The 25906-nt window shown below is 45.3% G+C and overlaps 1 pseudogene; it reads right to left on the bottom strand.

The window, feature by feature from the left end:
* Positions 1-6545: 6545 nt before the first annotated feature.
* Positions 6546-24394, bottom strand: LOC137097771 (uncharacterized; annotated as a pseudogene).
* Positions 24395-25906: the final 1512 nt, after the last annotated feature.

The following is a 25906-nucleotide window of genomic DNA, read 5'->3' as shown; positions in this document are numbered from 1 at the left end:
GGCTAAGCAGTGTAATTTCTCCAGTGGTGTGGGGCGCAGACACCCCGTGATAATGCGGCATGTCTCATTAAGAGCCACATCCACTGCTTTAGTGTGGTGAGATGTGTTCCACACTGGGCATGCATACTCAGCAGCAGAGTAGCACAGCGCAATTGCAGATGTCTTCACTGTGTCTGGTTGTGATCCCCAGGTTGTGCCAATCAGCTTTCGTATGATATTGTTTCCAGCACCCACTTTTTGCTTGATGTTCAGGCAGTGCTTCTTGTAGGTAAGAGCATGGTCCAGAGTGACTCAAGTGGTGGTCGAGGGCCATTTACAGAGGCGCCTCTGCACCCCTGGCAAAAAAAAGTGTTCTGTGACCGCTTACTTCGCGTAATGGACGAGCCGCCCCTGCCAGTACCTGCCGCATACGTTGCTTAAGTCACATTGACCGACTGTCTGCGCAGGGTTCCATACTTTGCACTTTAACAACAGAACCGTTCAATGCTAAGGCTTCCCACCAAAATGGAACTGTAGAGTAGAGTCTACTGAACACGCCAGTATCTGCTGCATACCAGTATTACCATCTTTTGAGGAGTTACGAAGGTGGAGGCATTACTTTTCATTCAACCCTCGTAGTTGCATCGAATCTGTATGTCTAATGTCCTTCTTTGTCTAAATGTTTCTGCAATCTGATATACTCTGCTATACTGGAAATTGCATTAAAAAGAACCTATACTTTAAAGTTATTGGAAAGTCATTCGTGACAGACATGGCTGCCTCTCACTACACGTCACGGCATAATGCGGTCGTTCCTGCCAAAAGGTATAAACAACGTAAACCATTGACCCTGGGCAGTAAATAGAAGAGCGGGCCACCCTTTGCCCACTGACTCCTTTTTGTTGTCTTTGTCTATGGTTCCCGCGTCTCCGCTTTGCCCCCCAATACGGCAGGCCCCTGTGTCAAGAGACGCGAGGCTGGAGCTGTCAAGAGGCGTTTGGTCTTTATTCCGGCTGAGAATTGAATCCGGAACCTGGAACCCCACCTTGACCCCCTCGAGAGGGAGGCGGTGGTGACAATAATAAGATGAGAGTGAAGCCTTTCCTTGTGGGAGCAGATCACAGGCTCTTGGAAGCCGGATTTGAAAAGCGGGAGGAGAGAAAAGGGGGCCGCCGCTTTCCTGATCCGCGGTGCTGCTGAAATGGCAGAAAGGAGGCGTGCGGCAGGAATACCAATTGGGCCCCTGTCACATCCCTCCCTGGAAATGGCTGATTTTCCTCTGCAACACCTGGAAGAGCGGAAGGATTCCTTCCAAAAAGTGTTGTGGTGCCCAGAATTGGACACAATATTCCAGGTGTGGTCTAACCAAAGCGGAATAGAGCATGGGGAGCATGACTTCCCTAGATCTAGGCACTAGGCTCCTATTGATGCAGGCCAAAATCCCATTGGCTTTTTTTGCCGCCAAAGATGTCCAAAGAACTTCTAACTGTGCTAAAACACAAAAGAGACATGCACAAGAAGTGGAAAAAGGGAGAAATCACCAAAGAAGAATTCAAACAAACACCTGCACCTGCATCTATGGCAAGCATCCTCAGAGGTTGTGAGGTCTGTTTATATATCTGTGGAATACCAATTGGACCCCTGTCACATCCCTCCCTGGAAATGGCTGATTTTCCTCTGCAACACCTGGAAGAGCGGAAGGATTCCTTCTGAGAAGCGTTGGCGGAAACCGGAGCCAGCAAGGAAAGCATTGGCTTGTAGAATGGACTCCGTATCCGCGGGTCTGGCATTTAACTTTTCATTGAACTGTAACGAAGCAGCAATTAAAATAATTGGATTTTGGTAGGTTTTTCCGAGCTATATGGCCATGTTCTAGAGGCATTCTCTCCTGACGTTTCGCCTGCATCTATGGCAAGCCTCCTCAGAGGTTGTGAGGTTGGTTTATATATCCCTGTCACATCCCTCCCTGGAAATGGCTGAGATTTTCCTCTGCAACACCTGGAAGAGTGGAAGGATTCCTTCTGAGAAGCGTTGGCGGAAACTGGAGCCCGCGAGGAAAGCTTTGGCTTGTAGAATGGACTCCGTATCCGCGGGTCTGGCATTTAACATTTCATTGAACTGTAATGAAGCAGCAATTAAAATAATTGAATTTTGGTAGGTTTTTCCGAGCTATATGGCCATGTTCTAGAGGCATTCTCTCCTGACGTTTCACCTGCATCTATGGCAAGCATCCTCAGAGGTTGTGAGGTCGGTTTATATATCCCTGTCACATCCCTCCCTGGAAATGGTTGATTTTCCTCTGCAACACCTGAAAGAGCAGAAGGATTCCTTCTGAGAAGCGTTGGCGGAAACCGGAGCCAGCGAGGAAAGCTTTGGCTTGTAGAATGGACTCCGTATCCGCGGGTCTGGCATTTAACATTTAATTGAACTGTAATGAAGCAGCAATTAAAATAATTGGATTTTGGTAGGTTTTTTCGGGCTATATGGACATGTTCTAGAAGCATTCTCTCCTGACGTTTCGCCTGCATCTATGGCAAGCATCCTCAGAGGTTGTGAGGTCTGTTTATATATCTGTGGAATATCAATTGGACCCCTGTCACATCCCTTTCTGGAAATGGCTGAGATTTTTCTCTGCAACACCTGGAAGAGCAGAAGGATTCCTTCCGAGAAGTGTTGGCCGAAACTGGAGCCAACGAGGAAGGCTTTGGTTTGTAGAATGGACTCCGTATCCGCGGATGTGGCATTTGCCATTTGAATTGTAATGAAGTAGCAATTAAAATAATTGGGTTGCTGTAGGTTTTTCCGGGCTATATGGCCATGTTCTAGAGGCATTCTTTCCTGACGTTTTGCCTGCATACATGGCAAACATCCTCAGAGGTTGTGAGGTCTGTTGGAACTAGGAAAATTGGGTTTATATATCTGTGGAATACCAATTGGACCCCTGTCACATCCCTCCCTGGAAATGGCTGAGATTTTCCTCTGCAACATCTGGAAGAGCGGAAGGATTCCTTCCGAAAAGTGTTGTGGTGCCCAGAATTGGACACAATATTCCAGGTGTGGTCTAACCAAAGCGGAATAGAGCATGGGGAGCATGACTTCCCTAGATCTAGACACTAGGCTCCTATTGATGCAGGCCAAAATCCCATTGGCTTTTTTTGCCTCCAAAGATGTCCAAAGAACTTCTAACTGTGCTAAAACACAAAAGAGACATGCACAAGAAGTGGAAAAAGGGAGAAATCACCAAAGAAAAATTCAAACAAACACCTGCACTTGCATCTATGGCAAGCATCCTCAGAGGTTGTGAGGTCTGTTTATATATCTGTGGAATACCAATTGGGCCCCTGTCACATCCCTCCCTGGAAATGGTTGATTTTCCTCTGCAACACCTGGAAGAGCGGAAGGATTCCTTCTGAGAAGCGTTGGAGGAAACTGGAGCCCGCGAGGAAAGCTTTGGCTTGTAGAATGGACTCCGTATCCGCGGGTCTGGCATTTAACATTTCATTGAACTGTAATGAAGCAGCAATTAAAATAATTGGACTTTGGTAGGTTTTTTTGGGCTATATGGCCATGTTCTAGAGGCATTCTCTCCTGACGTTTTGCCTGCATCTATGGCAAGCCTCCTCAGAGGTTGTGAGGTCGGTTTATATATCCCTGTCACATCCCTCCCTGGAAATGGCAGAGAATTTCCTCTGCAACACCTGGAAGAGCGGAAGGATTCCTTCCGAGAAGTGTTGGCGGAAACCGGAGCCAACGAGGAAAGCTTTGGCTTGTAGAATGGACTCCGTATCCGCGGGTCTGGCATTTAACATTTCATTGAACTGTAATGAAGCAGCAATTAAAATAATTGGATTTTGGTAGGTTTTTTCGGGCTATATGGACATGTTTTAGAGGCATTCTCTCCTGACGTTTCGCCTGCATCTATGGCAAGCCTCCTCAGAGGTTGTGAGGTCGGTTTATATATCCCTGTCACATCCCTCCCTGGAAATGGTTGATTTTCCTCTGCAACACCTGGAAGAGTGGAAGGATTCCTTCCGAGAAGTGTTGGCGGAAACCAGAGCCCACGAGGAAAGCTTTGGCTTGTAGAATGGACTCCGTATCCGCGGGTCTGGCATTTAACATTTCATTGAATTGTAATGAAGTAGCAATTAAAATAATTGGGTTGCTGTAGGTTTTTTCGGGCTATATGGCCATGTTCTAGAGGCATTCTCTCCTGACGTTTCGCCTGCATCTATGGCAAGCCTCCTCAGAGGTTGTGAGGTCGGTTTATATGTCCCTGTCACATCCCTCCCTGGAAATGGTTGATTTTCCTCTGCAACACCTGGAAGAGCGGAAGGATTCCTTCCGAGAAGTGTTGGCGGAAACCGCGGCCAACGAGGAAAGCTTTGGCTTGTAGAATGGACTCCGTATCCGCGGGTCTGGCATTTAACATTTCATTGAACTGTAATGAAGTAGCAATTAAAATAATTGGGTTGCTGTAGGTTTTTTCGGGCTATATGGCCATGTTCTAGAGGCATTCTCTCCTGACGTTTCGCCTGCATCTATAGCAAGCCTCCTCAGAGGTTGTGAGGTCGGTTTATATATCCCTGTCATATCCCTCCCTGGAAATGGTTGATTTTCCTCTGCAACACCTGGAAGAGCGGAAGGATTCCTTCCGAGAAGTGTTGGCGGAAACCGGAGCCAACGAGGAAAGCTTTGGTTTGTAGAATGGACTCCGTATCCGCGGGTCTGGCATTTAACATTTCATTGAACTGTAATGAAGCAGCAATTAAAATAATTGGATTTTGGTAGGTTTTTTCGGGCTATATGGACATGTTCTAGAGGCATTCTCTCCTGACGTTTCGCCTGCATCTATGGCAAGCCTCCTCAGAGGTTGTGAGGTCGGTTTATATATCCCTGTCACATCCCTCCCTGGAAATGGTTGATTTTCCTCTGCAACACCTGAAAGAGCAGAAGGATTCCTTCTGAGTAGCGTTGGCGGAAACCGGAGCCAGCGAGGAAAACTTTGGCTTGTAGAATGGACTCCGTATCCGCAGGTCTGGCATTTAACATTTATTTGAACTGTAATGAAGCAGCAATTAAAATAATTGGATTTTGGTAGGTTTTTTCGGGCTATATGGACATGTTCTAGAGGCATCTCTCCTGACGTTTCGCCTGCATCTATGGCAAGCATCCTCAGAGGTTGTGAGATCTGTTTATATATCTGTGGAATATCAATTGGACCCCTGTCACATCCCTTTCTGGAAATGGCTGAGATTTTTCTCTGCAACACCTGGAAGAGCAGAAGGATTCCTTCCGAGAAGTGTTGGCCGAAACTGGAGCCAACGAGGAAGGCTTTGGTTTGTAGAATGGACTCCGTATCCGCGGATGTGGCATTTGCCATTTGAATTGTAATGAAGTAGCAATTAAAATAATTGGGTTGCTGTAGGTTTTTTCGGGCTATATGGCCATGTTCTAGAGGCATTCTTTCCTGACGTTTCGCCTGCATCTATGGCAAGCATCCTCAGAGGTTGTGAGGTCTGTTGTAACTAGGAAAATTGGGTTTATATATCTGTGGAATACCAGTTGGACCCCTGTCACATCCCTCCCTGGAAATGGCTGAGATTTTCCTCTGCAACACCTGGAAGAGCGGAAGGATTCCTTCCAAAAAGTGTTGTGGTTCCCAGAATTGGACACAATATTCCAGGTGTGGTCTAACCAAAGCGGAATAGAGCATGGGGAGCATGACTTCCCTAGATATAGACACTAGGCTCCTATTGATGCAGGCCAAAATCCCATTGGTTTTTTTTGCCTCCAAAGATGTCCAAAGAACTTCTAACTGTGCTAAAACACAAAAGAGACATGCACAAGAAGTGGAAAAAGGGAGAAATCGCCAAAGAAGAATTCAAACAAACACACCTGAAATATTGTGTCCAATTCTGGGCACCACAATTCAAGAGAGATATTGACAAGCTGGAATGTGTCCAGAGGAGGGCGACTAAAATTATCAAGGGTCTGGAGAAACAAGCCCTATGAGGAGGGGCTTAAGGAGCTGGGCATGTTTAGCCTGAAGAAGAGAAGGCTGAGAGGTGATATGATGATAGCCATGTATAAATATGTGAGAGGAAGCCACAGGAAGGAGGAGGGAGCAAGCTTGTTTTCTGCTTCCTTGGAGACTAGGATGTGGAACAATGGCTTCAAACTACAAGAGAGGAGATTCCATCTGAACATGAGGAAGAACTTCCTGACTGTGAGAGCTGTTCAGCAGTGGAACTCTCTGCCCCGGAGTGTGGTAGAGGCTCCTTCTTTGGAAGCTTTTAAACAGAGGCTGGATGGCCATCTGTCAGGGGTGCTTTGAATGCAATATTCCTGCTTCCTGGCAGAATGGGGTTGGACTGGATGGCCCAGGAGGTCTCTTCCAACTCTTTGATTCAATGATTGTACATTTCTATGATCCATGGATGGATGGATGGATGGATGGATGGATGGATAGAAGAGATGATGGATGGATAGGTGGTAGAGTTGATGGATGGATGGATGGATAGAAGAGGTGATAGATGGTAGAGATGATGGATGGATGGATGATAGATAGATAGAAGAGATGATGGATGGATAGACAGATAGATAGTAGAGTTGATGGATGGATGGATAGAAGAGGTGATAGATGGTAGAGATGATGGATGGATGGATAGATAGAAGAGATGATGGATGGATAGACAGATAGATAGTAGAGTTGATGGATGGAAGGATGGATAGAAGAGGTGATAGATGGTAGAGATGATCGATGGATAGACAGATACATGGTAGAGATGATGGATGGATGGATGGATGGATGGATGGATGGATAGATAGATAGATATAGATAGATAGATAGATAGATAGATAGATAGATAGATAGATAGATAGATAGATAAATAGATAGATAGATAGATAGAAGAGGTGATGGATGGATAGACAGATAGATGGTAAAGATGATGGAAGGATGGATGAATGGAAGAGATGTTGGATGGATAGATAGATAGATGGTAGAGATGATTGATGGATGGATGGATGGATGGATGGATAGATAGATAGATAGATAGATAGATAGATAGATAGATAGATGGTAGAGATGATGGATGGGTAGCTGGATGGAAGGATGGATAGAAGAGATGATTCATGGATAGACAGATGGTAGAAATGATGGATGGAAGAGGTGATGGATGGATAGACAGATAGAAGGTAAAGATGGAAGGATGGATGGATGGAAGAGATGTTGGATGGACAGATAGATAGATGGTAGAGATGATCGATGGATGGATGGATGGATAGATAGATAGATGGTAGAGATGATGGATTGGTAACTGGATGGAAGGATGGATAGAAGAGATGATTCATGGATAGACAGATGGTAGAAATGATGGATGGAAGAGGTGATGGATGGATAGACAAATAGATGGTAAAGATGATGGAAGGATGGATGGATGGAAGAGATGTTGGATGGATGGATGGATAGATAGATAGATGGTAGAGATGATGGATGGGTAGCTGGATGGAAGGATGAATAGAAGAGATGATTCATGGATAGACAGATGGTAGAAATGATGGATGGAAGATATGATGGATGGATAGACATATAGATGGTAGAGATGATGGATGGATAGACAGATAGATAGTAGAGTAGTAGAGTTGATGGATGGAAGGATGGATGGAAGAGGTGATAGATGGTAGAGATGATCGATGGATAGACAGATACATGGTAGAGATGATGGATGGATGGATGGATGGATGGAGGGTGGGAGGGAGGGACGGATAGATAGATAGATAGATAGATAGATAGATAGATAGATAGAAGAGGTGATGGATGGATAGACAGATAGATGGTAAAGATGATGGAAGGATGGATGGAAGATATGTTGGATGGATAGATAGATAGATGGTAGAGATGATGGATGGATGGATGGATGGATGGATGGATGGATGGATAGATAGATAGATAGATAGATAGATAGAAGAGACGATGGATGGATAGACAGATAGATGGTAGAGATGATGGATGGGTAGCTGGATGGAAGAGATTGTTGATGGATAGACAGATGGTAGAAATGATGGATGGATGGATAGAAGATATGATGGATGGATAGACATATAGATGGTAGAGATGATGGATGGATGGATGGATAGATAGATAGATAGATAGATAGATAGATAGATAGATAGATAGAAGAGATGATGGATGGATAGCTGGATGGAAGGATAGATAGGTGATGGATGGATAGACGGTTCTATGATACTATGAATCCTGCTTCAAAAGAGTACATAGGGTTGTGAGAGGGCTTCACTGAGTCTTAGTCACTTCCCGGCATTGGTGCTACTGTGCCGTTGAAAAGATGAAGGGACCGAGAGCCCACAGACAAAGCATTGAAGGCGGAAGGCATAGCTGGGAAGGAGTGGGACGCCCGACCCCCATTGCTTCCCCTTCTCGTTTGTCTCCCGCGAAACCTCATCAGAATGCAGTGTGGCGACCGGTTTCCTTCCCTCTGATCGGCTTACGGCAAGCAGTTGTCAAACACTTCCCTAATCTCCCATATATTAAACCTTTTCCATCTCCCCAATTCCTGTCGCCGGTGGACATGCTCGCTGTGCGCTCGGGAGAAGCTTGGCGCATGCAAATATAATTTACTTGCCCCCAGAACCCAGGCAAACTGAATGCGCTCCCCGCGGCCCGCACGACCGTTTTGGAAATGACCAAAATTGCAGGAGGGAAAAGGTATTTTCCAAAGTAATTTTTCCAACGCGAGCAACGCATTGTCTATTTGTTCCCATGGCCCGCCGACAAATGAAATTTACCTTGTGCCGGCTCCTCGAAGAACAATTCAAGAACATTCAACAAAGTTCCGATCTCAAAGGGGGATGCCGGTTTCTAATGATGTGTACATTGTCTTAGCTTGGGCTTAGCTATCGGCTTCCGATGCCTCCGCTTTGGCACTTTACGCATTTATTTTTTGTGAAGCTGAATATGAAATGGGGTTCTTGTAGCTATCAAGATCCAGAGGAAAAGCATTCTGTGATTCCAGTAAACTGGGATCCTTTTCGGTGTTCTGTATTTCGGTGGGGGCCCTGGTTTGTTTTTCGGGAACCCCCCAAATAAAGGAGGGTGGAAATCCAATTTTGATCCGGGAAGCTGAAAGATTTGTTTTTGATCCAGCCCATTGGTGGCAATGGCAGGGACTTCCAAACAAGTAGGGAAAAGGTCCGCAAGGCTAAAGCACAAAACGAGCTCAGGCTTGCCAGGGACATTAAAAACAACAAAAAGGGCTTCTTTTCTTATGTCATTAGAACAAGGAAGAACAAGACATCAAGGGCTATTACCTCTTTCACAGAAACCAAACAAAGGGCAGAGGAGGCGGAGTAGCCTTATATGTCAAAAACTGTTATGCTGCAGAAGAGATGCAAGAGAGCAATCTGGGAAACCAGCTTGAAAGCATCTGGATAAGAATCAAGGGAACTGGGATTCAAAAAGATCTTGTTGTAGGCATCTACTACAGACCTCCAAGCCAGGAGGAAGAACTTGATGAAGCCTTCTGCCAACAGATGACAAAACAGGCACAGAGAAGAGATGTAGTAGTCATGGGCGATTTCAACTATCCCCATATTTGCTGGAAAACAAACTCGGCCAAGAGTACAAGGTCCAACAAATTCCTCGCTTGCCTTGCAGACAATTTCATGGTCCAGAAGGTAGAAGAGGCAACAAGGGGGTTGGCTACTCTTGATCTCATCCTAACAAATGCAGAGGACCTGATCGATGCAGTTGAAGTGGTCGGATCCTTAGGGGCAAGTGACCATGTGCTCCTGCAATTTGAGGTACAAAGGAAGGTCAAAACGAAGACAAGCCAAACCTGTATTTTGGACGTTAGGAGAGCTGATTTCCGAAAAATGAAGGAAACACTGAGCAGCATTCTGTGAACACAGATACTAAAAGACAAGGGAGTTACGGATGGATGGGAATTTCTCAAGAGTGAAATACTCAAGGCACAATTGCAAACTGTGCCAACAAAGAGAAAAAAATAGGACACGTGCAAAGAAGCCAGAATGGATGTCCAAAGAACTTCTAACTGTGCTAAGACACAAAAGAGACATGCACAAGAAGTGGAAAAAGGGAGAAACCACCAAAGAAGAATACAAACAAATAGCCAACACCTGTAGGGAAAAGTTCTGCAAGGCTAAAGCACAAAACCAGCTCAGGCTTGCCAGGGACATTAAAAACAATAAAAAGGGCTTCTTTTCTTATGTCAGTAGAAAAAGGAAGAACATGGAGGCGATAGGGCCTCTTCGAGGAGAAGATGGGGCAATGCTAACAGGGGATAGGGAAAAGGCAGAACTACTTAATACCTTCTTTGCCTCGGTCTTCTCACAAAAAGAAGGTCATCTTCAACCTCAGCAAGATGGAGTGGATGAGGGATTTGAGGACATCCAACCCCAAATTGGGAAACAAGTCGTCCAGGAATACCTGGCCGCTCTAAATGAGTTCAAGTCCCCTTTCAGGGCCAGATCAACTACACCCAACAGTACTGAAGGAACTAGCGGAAGTCATTTCGGAACCATTGGCAATCATCTTTGAGAGTTCTTGGAGAACGGGAGAAGTTCCAGCAGACTGGAGAAGGGCCAATGTGGTCCCAATCTTCAAGAAGGGAAAAAAGGATGACCCAAACAATTACCGTCCGGTCAGCCTCACAAAAGTTTGTTGACAACTTTGAATGTGTCCAGAGAAAAATTAGAGCTAAGCAGGATGTCCCTCCCAAGTAAACAAAGTTTGTACAGTTTAATGATAGACCCAATTAGGAAATGACATTGATAACCCAGGAACAAAAATCATGTTACGTCGTGTAATCCAATGACTTCCCAAAATGGCCAGAAGGACCACTTGTTGTGCCACCTTACCTTAGGTGATCCCTCATAGCTCGAGGATGATCTCCCTCCAAGTGTAGTGTCTTGGTGGTGGGTCCGAGGTGGCTGTGGAGCCCTATTCTTGATCCGCATGTTCTCCTGTAGTGAGGACATCGGTTTCCACGTGGAAGGTGGTCCTGGTCAAGGTTGGCTTCATGTGCCTTCCTCGTGGCATGTACCTTAGGCGATCCCTCATAGTCTGAGGATGGTGGTCCTCCAAGTGTAGTGTCTTGGTGGTGGGTCCGTAGGTGGCTGTGGAACCCTCTCCTTAATACGCATGTTCTCCTGTAGTGAGGACATCGGTTTCCACGTGGAAGGTGGTCCTGGTCAAGGTTGGCTTCATGTGCCTTCCTCGTGGCATGTACCTTAGGCGATCCCTCATAGTCTGAGGATGGTGGTCCTCCAAGTGTAGTGTCTTGGTGGTGGGTCCGTAGGTGGCTGTGGAACCCTCTCCTTAATACGCATGTTCTCCTGTAGTGAGGACATCGGTTTCCACGTGGAAGGTGGTCCTGGTCAAGGTTGGCTTCATGTGCCTTCCTCGTGGCATGTACCTTAGGCGATCCCTCATAGTCTGAGGATGGTGGTCCTCCAAGTGTAGTGTCTTGGTGGTGGGTCCGTAGGTGGCTGTGGAACCCTCTCCTTAATACGCATGTTCTCCTGTAGTGAGGACATCGGTTTCCACGTGGAAGGTGGTCCTGGTCAAGGTTGGCTTCATGTGCTTTCCTCGTGGCATATACCTTAGGCGATCCCTCATAGTCTGAGGATGGTGGTCCTCCAAGTGTAGTGTCTTGGTGGTGGGTCCGTAGGTGGCTGTGGAACCCTATTCTTAATCCTTATGTTCTCCCATAGTGAGGACATCGGTTTCCATGTGGAAGGTGGTCCTGGTCAAGGTTGGCTTCATGTGCCTTCCTCGTGGCATGTACCTTAGGCGATCCCTCGTAGCCTGAGGATGATGGTCCTCCAAGTGTAGTGTCTTGGTGGTGGGTCCGTAGGTGACTGTGGAGCCCTATTCTTAATCCTCATGTTCTAACATAGTGAGGACATCGGTTTCCACGTGGAAGGTGGTCCTGGTCAAGGTTGGCTTCATGTGCCTTCCTCGTGGCATGTACCTTAGGCGATCCCTCGTAGCCTGAGGATGGTGGTCCTCCATGTAGTGTCTTGGTGGTGGGTCCGTAGGTGGCTGTGGAACCCTATTCTTAATCCTCATGTTCTCCCATAGAGAGGACATCGGTTTCCACATGGAAGGTGGTCCTGGTCAAGGTTGGCTTCATGTGCCTTCCTCATGGTATATTTCTATGCCATGATCCTCAACATCTCTCCATCTGTGGTGTGCCAAAGTAGAAGTAAGTATAGGCAGTCCTCAAGTTATGAACAAGATCAGTTCCATAGGTTTCCTCTTAAGTTGAATATGTTTGTAAGTCAGAACAGGGACATTTCTGAAGTATAACTCCCGCCAATATATATATTCATCTCACTTTCTGTCTACATGAGAATGGGAATTAGGAAAACATGGCTTGTGGAAACAAGGATTGGGGATAAAGCTTCATTGGAGATCCTTTCCTCCTTCCCCATGATAATATATTTTCCAGAAGTGGGTTTCCCTTCCTTCCGAGGGGAAGATTTCTCTCCCTTTCGGTTTTCTAAGCCCGTTCTTAACTCGGAGTAATTTGTAAATCCGATATTACTTGGTGACGTCCTGTCTCTGAAAGCCAAGAAGACGACCCTCATGCAAGGAAAGCCAAGTTGAGATGCTCTCACTCACCTGCCCCATCTCCTGGACCGATTCTTCTGCTTCTTGTGAGTCCTGGCTCTCGTCCACTTGTGGTCTCCGCGACCAAAGCTGCAGCGACTGCAGGACAAGGTCTTCACTTTTGACTGTGCCTCTTTGACTCAGGAAGCCTGGCTTTTAGTGGCAAACCTGCCCATGTAGCTTGGCGGGGGGCCTTTCCACTGAATTAGTTGCGGGCACCAACGGTTGGGTGGCTCCATTATCTTTACATCTTGGAAAGGAGGACGGGCAGCGGGACATCAAGCCCCAGGATCCTCTGGAGTCACCTGGAGATGCTCCATGGGTGTGGGAGAAGGTCATCATGGGGTGAAATGTCAGTCAGAGACAATCTGTTCTTCTCATTTTGGGGAGAGGATATGGTGGTCTCTATCCAAAGTAGCATGTGATCGGCTTCCATTTGTATAAGGGAATCCTATATAGCCTGCAAGATGCTCCATGGGTGTGGAGGAAGGTCATCATGGGGTCAAATGTTGGCCAGAGACAACCCGTTCTTCTCATTTTAAGGAGAGGATATGGTGGTCTCTATCCAAAGTAGCATGTGATCGGGTTCCATTCATATAAGGGAATCCTATATAGCCTGCAAGATGCTCCATGGGTATGGAGAAGGCCATCATGGTGTCAAATGTTGGTCAGAGACAATCCATTCTTCTCATTTTAAGGAGAGAATATGGTGGTCTCTATCTAAAGTAGCATGTGATCAAGATCCATTTGTATAAGGGGAACCTATATAGCCTGCAAGATGCTCCATGAGTGTGGAGAAGGCCATCATGGGGTCAAATGTAGGTCAGAGACAATCTGTTCTTCTCATTTTAAGGAGAGTATATGGAGGCCTCTATCCAAAGTAGCATGTGATCGGGTTCCATTTGTATAAAGGAATCCTATATAGCCTGCAAGATGCTCCATGAGTGTGGAGGAAGGCATTCATGGGGTGAAATGTTGGCCAGATACAACCCGTTCTTCTCATTTTGGGGAGATAATATGGTGGTCTCTATCCAAAGTAGCATGTGATCGGGTTCCATTCGTATAAGGGAATCCTATATAGGCTGCAAGATGCTCCATGGGTTGGGGAGAAGGCCATCATGGGGCCAAATGTTGGTCAGAGACAATCCGTTCTTCTCATTTTGGGGAGAGGATATGGTGGTCTCTATCCAAAGTAGTATGTCCTCAGGATCAGTTTGTATAAGGAAATCCTATATAGCCTGCAAGATGCTCCATGAGTGTGGAGGGAGGCCATCATGGGGTCTCTATCCAAAGTAGCATGTGATCAAGATCCAATCATATAAGGGAATCCTATATAGCCCGCAAGATGCTCCATGGGTGTGGAGGAAGGCCATCATGGGGTGAAATGTTGGCCAGAGACAAACTGTTCTTCTCATTTTCAGGAGAGGATATGGTGGTCTCTATCCAAAGTAGCATGTGATCGGGTACCATTCATATAAGGGAATCCTATATAGCCTGCAAGATGCTCCATGGGTGTGGAGAAGGCCATCATGGGGTCAAATGTTGGCCAGAGACAACCCGTTCTTCTCATTTTGGGGAGAGGATATGGTGGTCTCTATCCAAAGTAGTATGTCCTCAGGATCAGTTCATATAAGGAAATCTTATATAGCCTGCAAGATGCTCCATGGGTGTGGAGGAGGCCATCATGGAGTCAAATGTTGGTCAGAGACAATCTGTTCTTCTCATTTTGGGAAGAAGATATGGTGGTCTCTATCCAAAGTAGCATGTGATCGGGTTCCATTCGTATAAGGGAATCCTATATAGCCTGCAAGATGCTCCATGGGTGTGGAGAAGGCCATCATAGGTGAAATGTTGGCCAGAGACAATCCGTTCTTCTCATTTTGGGGAGAGGATATGGTGGTCTCTATCCAAAGTAGAGACCACCATATTCTCTCCCCAAAATGAGATTGGGTACCATTCATATAAGGAAATTCTAAATACCCTGCAAGGTGCTCCATGGGTGTGGAGAAGGCCATCATGGGGTCAAATGTTGGCCAAAGACAACCCGTTCTTCTCATTTTGGGGAGAGGATATGGTGGTCTCTATCCAAAGTAGCATGTGATTGGGTACCATTCGCATAAGGGAATCCTATATAGCCTGCAAGATGCTCCATGAGTGTGGAGAAGGCCATCATTGGGTACATGTTGGTCAGAGATAATCCGTTCTTCTCCTTTTAAGGAGAGGATATGGTGGTCTCTATCCAAAGTAGCATGTGATCAAGATCCATTTGTATAAGGGGAACCTATATAGCCTGCAAGATGCTCCATGAGTGTGGAGAAGGCCATCATGGGGTCAAATGTAGGTCAGAGACAATCTGTTCTTCTCATTTTAAGGAGAGTATATGGAGGCCTCTATCCAAAGTAGCATGTGATCGGGTTCCATTTGTATAAAGGAATCCTATATAGCCTGCAAGATGCTCCATGAGTGTGGAGGAAGGCATTCATGGGGTGAAATGTTGGCCAGATACAACCCGTTCTTCTCATTTTGGGGAGATAATATGGTGGTCTCTATCCAAAGTAGCATGTGATCGGGTTCCATTCGTATAAGGGAATCCTATATAGCCCGCAAGATGCTCCATAAGTGTGGAGGAGGCCATCATGGGGTGAAATGTTGGCCAAAGACAACCCGTTCTTCTCATTTTGGGGAGAGGATATGGTGGTCTCTATCCAAAGTAGCATGTGATTGGGTACCATTCGCATAAGGGAATCCTATATAGCCTGCAAGATGCTCCATGAGTGTGGAGAAGGCCATCATTGGGTACATGTTGGTCAGAGATAATCCGTTCTTCTCCTTTTAAGGAGAGGATATGGTGGTCTCTATCCAAAGTAGTATGTCCTCAGGATCAGTTCGTATAAGGAAATCCTATATAGCCTGCAAGATGCTCCATGGGTGTGGAGGAGGCCATCATGGGGTCAAATGTTGGTCAGAGACAACCCGTTCTTCTCATTTTGGGGAGAGGATATGGTGGTCTCTATCCAATGTGATCAGGATCTATTTGGACTCCATAGCATTGAGCTAAGGCAGTTAAGGAGACACCAAACTGCATTAGCTCGATAGCATAGACACAGACTCATATCATATGTCCTTCAAGTACAATGGTGGACCACAGCCATGCCAAGGAAAGTAGAGGGACTTCATAGCATTGAGCTAAGGCAGTTGAGGAGACACCAAACTGCATTAACTCAACAGTGTAGCTGCAGATTCATATCATAGGTGCTTCAAGTACAATGGCGGACCGCAGCCATGTCAAGGAAAGTAGAGGGACTCCATAGCATTGAGCTATGGCAGTTAAGGAGACACCAAACTGCATTAACTCAACAGTGTAGATGCAGATTCATAGCATAGGTCCTTCAAGTACAATGGTAGACCACAGCCATGTCAAGGAAAGTAGAGGGGCTCCATAGCATTGAGCTAAGGTAGTTAAGGAGACACCAAACTGCATTAACTCAACAGTGTAGATGCAGATTCATATCATAGGTCCTTCATGCACAATGGTAGACCGTAGCCAGAGGCGGCCCTAGGTAATTTTCAAAGGTAAGCAAACAGTATTTTGGCGCCCCCCCAACCAATCATTGATATATATTTAGTGTTTGTTGTGGGAGTTCTGTGTGCCACAACCAACCAATCATTGATATATATTTTCTGTTCTTCGTGGGAGTTCTGTGTGCCATATTTGGTTCAATTCCATCAATGGTGGAGTTCAGAATGCTCTTTGATTGTAGGTGAACTATACATTCCAGTAACTACACTTGCTGCACTTGCTCCCTTGCCTGGCCCGCTTTGGGTCTGGAGGGGTGTGCACCTAAAGTCACCTCTTCTCCTGACTTTCTCCTCAGCCATTGGGACCGAGAGAGAGAGAGAGAGAGAGAGAGGTGGAGATGCCCACCTTTCCTGAAAACAAAGGAGGGAGCGGAGGCGCAAAAACAAAGGAGGGAGCGGAGGTGAGAGATACCTCCAGCCGGAGGGGCTCTCTCTCTCTCTCTCTCTCTCTCGGTCCCAATGGCCAAAGAGAAAGTCAGGAGAAGAGGCGACTTTTGGTGCGCACGCTGGGGTCTTCAGACATGCCTCTAGACCCAAGGCAGGCCAGGCGTGGCGGCTCCGCCCCTTTGCCCACCTGCGGATTGGGGAGAGGAGAGGAGGCGGGTGGAGCACCGGGGGATCGGGAAAGGGAGCCGGTCATGGGGAAGGGATCGAACGCGTAGAACGATTGAGCGCCAGCTCTGCTCGCGCACCCGGTGGCCGGGTGGAGCAGGAACGAGAGGGGCTAGGCGAGGCTCAAGGGCCTTAGACAGGCCCCTACATTGTTATTGCTTCTGAATCTTAAAAAAAGACAGAACTTCCCTTGTATTTGGCAAAACACCTTTCTGTTCCTTTGGCTTGTAAGGAAAGTGAAGGGCAAAAAAAAGAGTCAGGGGGCCACCACGGAAAAGGCCCTGTCTCGTGTCCCCACCAAACACGCTTGCGACGCAGGCGGGATCACGAGCAGGGCCTCTCCAGGTGAACGAAATGAACGCGTGGGTTCGTAGACGGAGATGCGGTCACGCAGGTAGGCTGGTCCCAAACCGTTCAGGGCTTTGTAGGTAAGCACCTGCACCTTAAATTGGGCTCGGAAAATAAACGGCAGCCAGTGGAGCTCCTTGAACAGGAGGGTTGACCTCTCTCTGAAAGGAGCACCAGTTAACATCCTGGCCGCTGCCCGTTGTACCAGTTGAAATTTCCGAGCTGTTTTCAAGGGCAGCCCCACGTAGAGTGCATTACAGTAGTCCAATCAGGAGTTACTGCGCTCTTCTTTGGATCCTTTCTGACATCATTTCGGGCATTGCCATGGCCATAGTATGGTGTGTCTGTTACTCCAAGGACTCGGATTCAGATGGGTACTAGGCTTGGGTAACCACGGAAAAATTTGGTTCTAAACTCGTCTCGTTTTTAGGGGGGCCCTTGCGTTTTGTTTTTTTAAAGAATTCCGAAATTTTCCTTTAAAAAAGTTCGAAATATACGAAATTTCATAAAATTATGAATCGATTCGTTAATGGCGGACGCGATTGCGCAATATGCTAAAAAACCCTCCAAATGGGACAGGGGGAACTTCTGAAGCTTCCTTCTCCCTCTGTTGTTGACTGTGGGTGTGATAATTTATTTTTTATCACTGATAAAATAAACAACAACTATAAAACTTGCACCAGACATGCGGAAATAATTACAAAACAATTACAAAACAATTTCGAAACAATTTTGAAACGATTTCGAACCAATTACGAAACAATTACGAAATAAATTGAAAAATTCGTTTCGATTTTTAGTCGCTCCTGCATGGCTCAATATCGGATCGTAAGCTAATTTAAATACGAATCAATAACGAATTACGAAATTAACGAACGAAACCGCCCAAGCCTAATGGGTACTATGTGACTTGAACTTGTGATGCTTCGGTGCAGCGGGGGGGGGGGGGGGGGCTGGCATTTGCATTCTCCTCGTACCTGGGCATTTCCACCGGATTTCTTTCCCAACTCCTCCATTAATTGGTGTCTTTGTAATTTGCTGTTTCCCTTCTTAAGCCCCTGGCTTTGTTGTGTGTCCCACTGGGTGGCTAATACCACGGCGGGTGCGGAGGAGGCCAATAGTAGGAGATGAAAGCGGCATGTAGGCTCCGTCCCGTTCCGCGCGCAGCTTTGACTCTGAGAATTCGTCGAGGGCGAATGCTCTCCCAATGGAAACACAATCCTTTCCGAATAGGTTAGGCCTCGGTTCACGGTCCCAGGCCAAAAGCCTACGGCATTCTTTGTTCCAGGGGAATTTATGCCAAAAGGTGGTTTTCCCTCCAACCGTGAAAGCTGCGCACTTCTGTTCTGCTCTTTTTTTTCTTTTGCCCTTCACTTTCCTTACAAGCCAAAGGAACAGAAAGGTGTTTTGCCAAATACGAGGGAAGTTCTGACTTTTTTTAAGATTCAGAAGCAATAACAGACACAAACTGTGGACGAAAGAAAGCTTCTTAAATTTATCATATATATCGCAAGCAGATTACATATCAAGCAAGGCACCCGCAATGTGCTGTGTTGAAGATCCAAGTTGTGTACTAGCAAAAAGCATTTTGACAGGGCTCTTGTTTATATTTTGAGACATGCAGGACATCACGCCACCCATGGCTATAAGGCTTGGGCGGTTTCGTTCGTTAATTTCGTAATTCGTTATTAATTCGTATTTAAATTAGCTTACGATCCGATATTGAGCCATTTTGGAATAGTGTGAGGAGTAATTAAGAATCGAAACAATTTTTCCAATTTGTGTAATTATTTCGTAATTATTTTCGTAATATAATATAATAATATATAATATATAATACAATATATTATAATAATATAATATACAATAATATAATATAATAATAGTATAATAATATATAATATTATAATATAATATAATATAATATAATATAATATAATAATATAACATAATATAATATAATAATATATAATATAATATATATAATATAATATAATACAATAATATAATAATAATAATAATAATAATAATATAATAATATATAATATAATAATATTATTATAATATAATATAATATAGTTGTTTGTTTTATCACACCAACAGTCAACAACAGAGGGAGAGGGAAGCATCAGAAGTTCCCCCTGTCCCATTTGGAGGTTTTTTTAGCATATTGCACAATCGCGTCCGCCATTAATGAATCAATTCGAAATTTACGAAATTTCGTAAATTTCGAATTTTTTTAAAGAAAAAATTCGGAATTCTTTAAAAAAACGAAACGCAATGGACCCCCTAAAAAAGGAAACGAGTTTAGAAACAATTTTTTCCGTTGTTACCCAAGCCTAATAGCCATATATAAGCGACAGTTGAGAAAAAAATGCCCAAATTGCAGAATGCGAAATGATTTTGAGTTGTAAACAATAGGGCTGGGCGGTTTCGTTCGTTAATTTCGTAATTCGTTATTAATTCGTATTTAAATTAGCTTACGATCCGATATTGAGCCATGCAGGAATTGTGTGAGGAGTAAATTGGATTCAAAACAATTTTTTCGATTTATTTCGTAATTTTTTCGTAATTATTTTCGCATGTCTGGTGCAATTTTATAGTTGTTGTTTGTTTTAACACAGAAGTTCCCCCTGTCCCATTTGGAGTTTTTTTAGCATACTGCGCAATCGCGTCCGCCATTAACGAATCGATTCGAAATTAATGAAATTTCGTAAATAACGAAACTTTGAAATCTCAAAATTTCGGAAGTATTTAGAATTTGGAAACGCTAGCGTCCCCTGGAAACGAATCGAGTTTAGAAACAAATTTTTCCGTGGTTACCCAGCCCTAGTATGTATGTATGTTTAAACTGCTGTTATCAGTACTAGTCCACATCTCCTGCATTCCAGAGTGACGTGTGGTGGAGGCTCCTTCTTTGGAAGCTTTGAAACAGAGGCTGGATGGCCATCTCTCAGGGGTGATTTGAATGCAATATTCCTGCTTCTTGGCAGAATGGGGTTGGACTGGATGGCCCATGAGGTCTCTTCCAAATCTTTGATTCTATGATAGAATCATAGAATCATAGAATCAAAGAGTTGGAAGAGACCTCTACCTCTTTCTTTCTTTCCTTCTTTCGCTCCTTGGTTTCATCCTTCTCTCTTTCCTTCATTCCCTCCCCCTTTCTTCCTTCCTCTTCCCTCCATGTTTCCTTCCTTCTTTCATTTTTTCTTTCCTTTTCTCCTTCCTTCTTTTCCTCTTTCCTACCTTTCCTTCCTTTTATTTTTCTTTCCTTTCTACTTTCTCTTCTTCCTTCCTTCGGTACCTCTTTCCTTCCTTTTCTGTCCTTCTCTCCTTCCTTCCTTCTCTTCCATTTTTCTTTTCCTTCCCTTTCTCTTTCTCCCTTCTCTGCCTCTTTCCTTCCTTCCTTCCTTCCTTTGGTTTTTGTTTCCATTCTTCCTTTTGTCTGTCCTTCCTTCCCCCCTCTTTCTCTTTCTTTCTCTTCTTCCTTCGCCCCTTTTTTTCCTTCCTTTTCTGTCCTTCTCTCCTTCCTTCCTTCTCTTCCTTTTTTCTTTACCTTCCCTTTCTCTTTCTTCCTTCTCTGCCTCTTTCCTTTCTTCCTTCCTGTGGTTTTTGTTTACATTCTTCCTTTTGTCTGTCCTTCCTTCCCCCCTCTTTCTCTTTCTTTCTCTTCTACCTTCGCTCTTCTTTCCTTCCTTTTCTTTCCTTATCTCCTTCCTTCTTTCTCTACCCATTTCTTTCCATCCCTCTTCATTTCCTCTTTCTCTGTTTTCTTCCTTCTCTACCTCTTTCCTTTTTTCCTTCGCTTCCATGTTTCCTTCTCTGGTTCCTTCCTTCATTCGATGTTTTTCCTCTTCCTTGATTGGACCCGCCACGGAGAAGGGAGGGGGCGTGTCTTACCGGAGGCGGGTGGGAGGAGGGAAGGATTGAGTGAGGGAGGGGGAGGAGGGATGGTTTTGACAGGGCGGGCTTGGAGGTGGTGTGGGAGGGGTAAGGTGAAGGAGGATGGGGCGTGGCTTGAGCAGAGGGAGTGTTGGCCGGCAGGCCATGTGCGCGCGCCAGGGAACTTGCGGCTGGGTGCCATTGTGCATGCTCAGTTGTTTTGTCATTTTGTGAGTGTGTTGTGTTGTTTTTCATTTTGATTCGATTTGTTTGTACCTTGTGGGTTGTGGTATGTGTATGGGAATTTTGGTTAATTTTCGTTGGGGATTTTTTTAGTTTTGCTGTCCCGTTCGACGCCCCTTTCAGATTTATATATATAGATTCTAGGGCTGGGCAACCAGGGAAAAATTTGTTTCTAAAATCGATTCGTTTTTTGGGGGTTTTTGCGTTTCGATTTTTAAAAGAATTCTGAAATTTTTCTTTTAAAAAGTTCGATATTTACGAAATTTCATAAATTACAAAACAATATGAAACAATAACGAAACAATTACGAATCGATTCGTTAATGGTGGACGCAACCGCGCAATACGCTAAAAAACCTCCAAATGGGACAGGGGGAACTTCTGAAGCTTCCCTCTCCCTCTGTTGTTGACTGTTGGTGTGATATTTATAATTTTTTTTCACTGATTAAACAAACAACAACTATAAAACTTGCCCCAGACATGCGGAAATAATAACGAAACGATTTCAAAACAAAAACGAAACGAATACAAAACGAATTTGAAACAATTACAAAACGAATTTAAAAATTCGTTTCGTTTTTTAGTTGCTCCTGAATGGTTCGTTATCGCTTCGTTATAAAAAAATAACGAATTTTTATCGAATTACGAAATTACGAAATGAAACCGCCCAGTCCTAATAGATTCTGAGCCCTTGGTGAACTATAAATCTTTTTTTGGGGGGGTTACCGTGGCTCAATAACATTGCAAGCTGGCAAAGAACTGGGTCACCGGAGGGGCTGGAAGCCAACACAGGCTAGAGTTGATTGCCGCATGCTTCCCAACTGGGCTCTTCTCTGTTTTCCTCCAAATGACCTTGCTGCTGGATCGATACCGAGTTGGGATCTCGCTTCTCAATTTGGATGGCATCATATCATCATTCCGCGAGGGCCCCAATTGCCTCCGTGGCCAGCTGCTGGGGCTTTCAAAGGCAGCCGGCGACGGCCCTTTCTCTCTCTCGCATTTCAGGCTTGTTCGAAGCCCCCGGGGGTATAATTTCACCTGTATTAACCACCGGGTTTGGGACAGAGCAGCTGCGATTTTTTTGAGGATGGAAGAGGCAAAGCTCCGTATAGATAGATAGATACATAGATAGATACATAATTATATATATAACTCCTGGAATTATTCCATCAGAGTTGCCTCTGAAAAATCCTATAAATCTCTTGGGAAAAAGAAAGGCGGACAAATGTCAGTATTCTAGAAGGAGCCAAGGCCACCAGCATTGAAGCAATGATCCTCCACCATCAACTGCGCTGGGCAAGGTCATGTTGTCCAATTTTGCCCGTAGATCACCGTTTCCCAAAGCAGTTACTGTATTTATTTATTTATGCATTTATTTAGGGTTGGATTTGTGCACTCGGATGTGGCGTAATTTGGAAAAAATCGGATGTTTTTGCCTTTCGAAGGGATTTCCGCCACGTTTCCGCAAGGCTGTAGTCCCCTATAGTTTTGACTCGCCTTGCATGATTGATTTCAGGGATGTGGAAGTGAGTCGGAACTATGACGAAGCATCTTTAATGCAACAAAGCCTGCTGGGAGGCAAAGACTATCTCAGTCAATTGGTGGATGAGAAAGTCACCTTCTTTATGATGTTTAAGTGCAGTTCCCATTGTGCCTGACCACTGGACAAGTGGGATATGTTGCTGCCAAATATTTAGAATATTTTATTTTTTGCAGAGTTTGATGCGCAGCTTTGCAGGTGATTCACCAATGATCGCAAAGACTACCTCAGTCAATTGGTGGCAAAGGCTATAGATGGGAAAGAGTCACTTTCTCTATGATGTTTCAGTGCAGTTCCCATTGTGCCTGACCACTGGACACGTGGGAGATACTGCTGCCAAATATTTATATCTCTCAAGGTTTGATGCGCAGCTTCACAGTTTGATTCACCAATGATCGCAAAGACTACCTCAGTCAATTGGTGGACAAGAAAGAGTCACCTTCTCCATGATGTTTCAGTGCAGTTCCCGTTGTGCCTGACCACTGGACATGTGGGAGACGTTGCTGCCAAATATTTAGAATATTTTATTTCTTTTAAGATTTGATGCGCAGCTTCGCATTTCGATTTTTTTTTGTAGGGTTTGATGCGCAGCTTCGCAGTTGATTCAACAATGATCTGAGTCTACCTCAGTCAATTGGTGGCAAAGGCTGTTGATTCACCAATGATCGCAAAGACTACCTCAGTCAATTGGTGGCAAAGGCTGTAGATGAGATATTTATATCTCTCAAGTTTTGATGCGCAGCTTCACAGTTTGATTCACCAATGATCGCAAAGACTACCTCAGTCAATTGGTGGATGGGAAAGTCACCTTCTCTATGATGTTTCAATGCAGTTCCCATTGTGCCTGACCACTGGACACATGGGAAATGTTGCTGCCAAATATTTAGAATATTTTATTTTTTGCAGAGTTTGATGCGCAGCTTTGCAGTTGATTCAGCAATGATCGGAAAGACTACCTCAGTCAATTGGTGATAAGGCTGTGGATGAGAAAGAGTCACCTTCTCTATGATGTTTCAGTGCAGTTTCCATTGTGCCTGACCACTGGACACGTGGGAGATGTTGCTGGAGTTCAGAATGCTCTTTGATTGTAGGTGAACTATACATCCGAGTAATGACACTTGCCGCACTTGCTCCCTTGCCTGGCCCGCTTTGGGTTCGGAGGCGTGACTAAAGACCCCGCCGTGTGCACCCAAATCACCTCTTCTCCTGACTTTCTACTCAGCCATTGGGACCAAGAGAGAAAGAGAGAGAGAGAGACAGAGGTGAAGATGCCCACCTTTCCTGAAGGTAGGCGCGAAAACAAAAGGGGGAACGGAGGTGGGAGATACCTCCAGCTGGAGGGGCTCTCTCTCTCTCTCTCTCTCTCTCTCTTGGTCCCAATGGCTGAAGAGAAAGTCAAGAGAAGAGGCCACTTTTGGTGCACACGCTGGGGTCTCCAGACATGCCTCCGGACCCGAAGTGGGCCAGGTGCAGTTGCTCCGCCCCTTTGCCCACCCGCGGATTGGGGAGAGGAGAGGAGGCGGGTGGAGCGCTGGGGGATCGGGAAAGGGAGCCGGTCATGGGGAAGGGATCGAACGCAGAGAACGATTGAGCGCCGGCTCTGCTCGCGCACCCGGTGGCCGGGTGGAGAAGGAACGAGAGGGGCTAGGCGAGGCTCAAGGGCCCGGCCACTTTGGGAAGAGGATCGCCCGGCAGCGAGGCAAGAAGGCCGAGGCTCCCCCCGGACTGCTAGGGCTGTTGTGAACTGAGGGGGCGCTCCTCAAGTGGTGGTCGAGGGGCATTTACAGAGGTGCCTCTGCACCCCTGGCAAAAAAAAGTGTTCTGCAACCGCTTACTTCACGTAATGGACGAGCCGCCTCTGGATTCACCAATGATCGCAAAGACTACCTCAGTCAATTGGTGGCAAAGGCTGTAGATGAGATAGAGTCACCTTCTCTATGATGTTTCAGTGCAGTTCCCATTGTGTCTGACCACTGAACACATGGGAGATGTTGCTGCCAAATATTTAGAAAAAAATATTTTTTCACCAGGTTTGATGCACAGCTTTACAGTCAATTCACCAATTATCACAAAGACTACCTTAGTCAATTGGTGGCAAAGGCTGTAGATGAGAAAAAGTCACATTCTCTATGATGTTTCAGTGCAGTTCCCATTGGACACGTGGGAGATACTGCTGCCAAATATTTATATCTCTCAAGGTTTGATGCGCAGCTTCACAGTTTGATTCACCAATGATCGCAAAGACTACCTCAGTCTGTTGGTGGATGGGAAAGAGTCACCTTCTCTATGATGTTTCAGTGCAGTTCCCGTTGTGCCTGACCACTGGACACATGGGAAATGCTGCTACCAAATATTTAGAATATTTTATTTTTCGCAGAGTTTGATGCGCAGCTTTGCAGTTGATTCACCAATGATCGCAAAGACTACCTCAGTCAATTGGTGGTAAAGGCTGTGGATGAGAAAGAGTCACCTTCTCTGTGATGTTTCAGTGCAGTTCCCATTGTGCCTGACCACTAGACACGTGGGAGATGTTGCTGCCAAATATTTACTTCTCTCAAGGTTTGATGCGCAGCTTCACAGTTTGATTCACCAATGATCGCAAAGACTACCTCAGTCAATTGGTGGGTGAGAAAGAGTCACCTTCTCTGTCATGTTTAAGTGCAGTTCCCATTGTGCCTGACCACTGGACACATGGGAGATGCTGCTGCCAAATATTTAGAATATTTTATTTTTCGCAGAGTTTGATGCGCAGCTTTGCAGTCGATTCACCAATGATCGCAAAGACTACCTCAGTCAATTGGTGGCAAAGGCTATAGATGAGAAAGAGTCACCTTCTCTATGATGTTTCAGTGCAGTTCCCATCGTGCCTGACCACTGGACATGTGGGAGATACCGCGGCCAAATATTTATATCTCTCAAGTTTTGATGTGCAGCTTCACAGTTTGATTCACCTATGATCGCAAAGACTACCTCAGTCAATTGGTGGATGAGAAAGAGTCACCTTCTCTATGATGTGTCAGTGCACTTCCCATTGTGCCTGCCCACTGGACACATGGGAAATGTAGCTGCCAG

Source organism: Anolis sagrei, chromosome 13 (genome assembly GCF_037176765.1).
Source record: "Anolis sagrei isolate rAnoSag1 chromosome 13, rAnoSag1.mat, whole genome shotgun sequence".
Lineage (NCBI taxonomy): Eukaryota > Metazoa > Chordata > Lepidosauria > Squamata > Dactyloidae > Anolis > Anolis sagrei.
This window is presented reverse-complemented; position numbering and strand designations above follow the sequence as displayed.